Here is a 5,384-nt window from a genome sequence, read left to right as displayed (position 1 = left end):
GTCATTTCATAATCGAATCTCATGCCTTCAGGCAAAAATCATTGCTGGAAGCAAAGGGAGGAGAAAAAATTAATGCACTCCATCTCTGTGGTTCATGGGCAGATTTTAAGGGCCATTTTCACGGTCGCATGAGAGGACACCAATGCAAGAGAGGTTGTTAGTGACTCAATGTGTTCATTTCCTTCAGGTTGCAGGAGACTGATTTTTAAGTGGCTTGTTGGGAAAAATGAGATCTGTGGTTACAGAAACATCTTGGATAAATGATCATTTCCCATATCTTAGGCAAAGGCATCATGGAAACAAAATATTTAATGTGCACCTAACATTCAGCAACAATGTGAAACTCATCCTGCCAAGATTCATTTCTGAAGTCTCCATTGCAAATCATTTAGTAAGTGTCTTCCCTGACGTAGGCATAGTTCTTTCTCTCTGGATAATTTTCCATCCACCCTGCAATTCAGCTTCAGTTACCGTCCTCTCCTATCCAGACAATTGCAGCCTAAACACAACGGCCACCTCCTTTCCCTCTTCTTCTTTCTTCAAATCAGCTCAGTCCCACCAACCACTAATCCCAGATCAATCGAACCATATACTCCCTCTGTACTATCACCAGGCACATCCAGCAGTGAAAATTCATGACTTTACTGCTCTCTGAGCACCAAAATTAACTGGTGTTGTGCACAATCCCGATGCTGCTGCCTGATACAAGTCCCTCTCCCATTTCTCACACTGGCTTTTGCCAACATACTCCAATTCGTCTCAAGTCCTCCACTTCACCCCTCACTTTCAGCACACAATCTTTCTTTCTAATGCACAGAGAAACAGACATTATCAGGAATAACCTTCGTTGGTGTTTTGCATCTCCTGCAAAATGATCTATACCTGCATTCTTTCTTCACTGCCGCCTCTGGGGTGCATAGGATCCGAGAAAAGAATCTCCCTCTCTGCTCTGTAAATTCTATCTCATCCACATGATGGTCCTCATCATTCATCTCCTTTCTCTTCTTTATCGCCAACCTTTCTAAGAATGGCACATCTGCAGATGAATTAGCTCTCTGTGGTTCTCAACATACTTGCCAAATGTCATCCATCAGTATGTTTCCAATTTTAGCACATCCATTGCTGGGCAAACATTCACAAATTTGTCCACACCTAGTGTCACAACTTTTTCACTTCCTACTTATTCTACTTTCAGAATTTACTACTCTTCAAAAATAGGTATCTTCAAGGTCACTCGTCAATGACCTCCTAAATGCAACTTTAATCTCTTCTTTTAGTTCATATTCTTGCATGGTCTCTGCATGTGTCAAGATTGAAAAAGTGGTGTTGGTTATTTTTTTTAAGGGATTGTCTTAATTTTTTCAAAGGAGTAGAAAGTGTTAAACTGAACCTGAGTTGTTCAAACAGCATGCTCTCCTCCTAGGATTTTTGCATTTATTTAAGCTTTGGCTGAACAGCCTCTTCAGGTCTTTGAGACATACTGAACAACAAGTCTATTCAGTGATGTTTACTACAATGCTGCCTGCACTGTATTTGAGAATTGAGTACGTTGGATCTGACTGATTTTGATGGAAGGAATGATTTCATCAACAGTAATGTGACCATGGTTCTGCAATAAGAATTTGTATTAAATCTTTATGGTTGAACATAAAAGAAGCCTGCAGGAACCCCAGCAATTATTCAGACTCTGGGCCCGAGGGCTCTGTATTTCAGAGACAACTAAAAATGGATCTGGTACAGGTGTGGTGATTTGGACTCCCTGATTCAACACACATTTGCACAGTTTCTACCAGGTCATGACCCATGAATGGCATCTTTATTCTGCAATGAAGATGACAGGGTTTATGTATGTCTGTATCCTATTACTGATGAGACCCCCAGGTGTCAAATAAACAAGTCCTGATATGGAAAGACAATTTGCTCTTATACAAAACAGAGGAGACTTATTTTTCCCCTCCAAGGTTTTTCTCTTCTTTTTTGGTGTGATGAACTGAAGGACCTGTAGTAACTTAGAATGATTTTCATAGAACATCTTCACACCCATTTTTCTCTTATGTTCTCTGCTACTAGTTCTGCAGACTTCAAGATGTGAGTCTAAAAATAAAGACGCATGAAGATTCAATCACTACTATTCTTTTATTTAAAGCTCTGGACAATTACTGAGAAAAAACCCCTAGGGGATAAAAAATAGATTAGAAAAATTGAATAAGAAAGTCATTATGTACAATACATCACTTGGTATATGGTGCTTTGCGATTTTGAATTTTAATAATGAGTCAGAGACTAGTTAGAATTTTTACCGAGTATTATGATCCCGTAAAATTATTCCCACTGGGGCATTTTCATAAGTACTTCAAAGATTAAACTGATATTTAAATATACCTTTCCAAAGCAATGTGGGATATTATTTCCTGTATTTCCAAAAATGATTATGTTGTCTAATTAACATTAGCCAATGATCAATATACTCATTACTAATTGGAAAATTCTCTAAAATGATATGTATAGTTAATTGAGCAGCAACAGAGGAATGTCTATCCAAATTGAAAGAATTTTTAATATTGACAAGGGTCTCATGCATATGCATATACCTGAAAAGGTCAAGATGAGTCATAGGATAGCATTGTACCTTCTGAGAATAAGGGTGAAAAACCATGGCTCGTGTGCTTCCCAGCTCGTGAAATCAGGACAAATTCAAGCACAGACACTGCCCATGTACTGAAACCAGAGGGGAAGCATAATATCTTCCTTTGGGCATCAATAATTAATGTATTTATTCACTTATACCTTTACAAAAGTATGTATTGACTAGTGTACTCTACTTAAAAATGGCCAATCATGCCCGTCAAAATGGCAATTATTAAAAAGCCAAGAAACAATAGATGTTGGTGAGGTTGTGGAAAATTAGGAACACTTTTACACTCTTGGTGGGAATGTAAATTAGTTCAACCATTGTGGAAGACAGTGTGGCGATTCCTCAAAGATCTAGAACTAGAAATATCTTTGATCCAGCAATCCCATTACTAGGTATATACCCAAAGGAATGTAAATCATTCTGTTACAAAGATACATGTACATGTATGTTCATTGCAGCACTATTCACAATAGCAAAGACATGGAATCAACCCAAATGCCCATCAACGATAGACTGGGTACAGAAAATGTGGTACATATACACCATGGAATACTATACAGCCATAAAAAGGAATGAGATCATGACCTTTGTAGGGACATGGATGAAGCTGGAAACCATTATCCTCAGCAAACTAATGGAGGAACAGAAAACCAAACACCACATGTTCTCACTTATAAGTGGGAGCTGAACAATGAGAACACATGGACACAGGGAAAGGAACAACACACACTGGGGCCTGTTGGGGGATGGGGTGGGGGGAGAGAGAGAATTAGGAAACACAGCTAATGCATGCTGGGCTTAATACCTAGGTGATGGGTTGACAGGTGCAGCAAACCACCATGGCACATGTTTACTTATGTAGCAAACCTGCACGACTTCCACATGTGCCCCAGAACTAAAAATAAAAATAAAGAATGTTGTGTAAAAAAGAAAATGGCAAATCAAATATAGTGCCCAGTCTCTGGTCACTTAAAGTCTCAAAGGGGAGATAGAAAAATAAGTTTGTGGCACAAGTAAAAATAAGAGAAATTTCTTAAGGGAGGCACTGACAGAGAGTTCTTCATGTTCACAAGCATTAACCATTGATTCTGATTTGAGAGCTGGGCTGGGTAAGGTCAGAGTTGGAGGTTATTGAACATGATGCTGTTGGAGTTGCATAGGAAGAGCATATAGTCACAGGGAGGTGCTATGTGTTCTTCCAATTTAAACAGCCTATAAGAGCACTTCTTGTTGAAATTTCTTTAAGCAAGAAATTTCAGTTGTTTCAATTCCTAAGCCACAGCCCCAGGGGGGCTTTGTGATCAGTGGATCTTGCCCCTCTCTATGGAAAAGTTCTGAGGAGTCAAGATTGGGTCAATAAAAGAGGACATGGGAGCCAGGGGGCAGTGACTCATGCCTGTAATTTCAGCACTTTAGGAGGCCAGAGCAGGAGGATTGCTTGAGCCCAGGAGCTTGTGACCAGCCTGCGGAACATAGCAAGATCCCATCTCTACAAAAATTAATAAAATTAGCCAGGCATGGCAGCACATGCCTGTAGTTCCAGCTACTTGGGAAGCTGAGGTGGGAAGATTGCTCATGCCCAGGAATTCCAGGCTGCAGTGAGCTATGATTGTGCCACTGCACTCCAGCCTGGGTAACAGAGCAAGACCCCATCTCTCTACAAAAACAAACAAACAAACAAACAAACAAACAGCATGTGACATCCAGGATACTGTTGTATAACATATTTTGAAGAAAACCCACTGGCCACTTTCAGAAAAGAGGATCCTGTGTCTAATTTTCATTTAGAGGTAGTACTGGTCTTGAACAATGCATAAAAATGAGTTTCTGTGGTGTGATCTTTGTTGTTTACTCCAAGCTTTCTCTTGACACCTTGATTCATTTCCATTGGGAGCAATGGTCACAGTGCAGTGACCAAGACTACTAAACAATTTACCTCAAAGAAAGTACTGGCATGGGACTATCATGAAATGGAATCATAGATTCCTGCATGAATTCTGCAGATAGAAGACCCCATATGTGAGTTAAGAGAGTTTGTTTATTCGTGGAAGTCTCTATAATCAGCAGTGAGGAGGAAGTAAAGTATCAGTGCCAGAGAGAATTCAGTTAGTGCACAGCTGCATGGTAGAGTTTTAATTTCACCCAAGTACAATCACATTTGTACTTATGGCCCCATTCAACTCATCCTCTTTGCAGAGTGTTGACACAGTCCTTGATACTGCCATCATGCTGCAATTTTCGAGCGGGACTATGTAAACAGGCAAAAAGCAGAGAAAGGGATATAAAAATATATGCACCAAGGATTGTCACAGTAGTTGCTGACTGGTGGCAGAAACTGGTTTTTATTTTCTTGATTCTTTTCGCCAATCTAACTCATTGATGATATTGTCTTAGTATTACTATTTATTATGATGATTAATATTTAGTTTAATATTTTTCTACTGAGATTGCTTTTATTGTTATTGTTGCTTCCATCTATCTAGGTTTTAAAATATTGCACCAATGATATAATATGAATAATTTTGCATTGTGCATACGGCCTCAAGAGATACTATTGTATCATGCATATTGCCTGAAGAAGTAGTCTTGACTAGTGGGTCATCGCATAGCTGTTAGGGTCAGTGATGACTTTCGCCCCCCTGGGAAATACCTGTGAGACGTCGGATAGGATTCTTATCTCCTCCCTGCCCCAGTTTTGTCAGGTGTAACACAATAGCTTTAATAGTATATTAGGGCTATAATAAATATT

The sequence above is a fragment of the Gorilla gorilla genome, chromosome X, assembly GCF_029281585.2.
Source record: "Gorilla gorilla gorilla isolate KB3781 chromosome X, NHGRI_mGorGor1-v2.1_pri, whole genome shotgun sequence".
Lineage (NCBI taxonomy): Eukaryota > Metazoa > Chordata > Mammalia > Primates > Hominidae > Gorilla > Gorilla gorilla.
Note: the sequence above shows the minus strand (reverse complement) of the source record.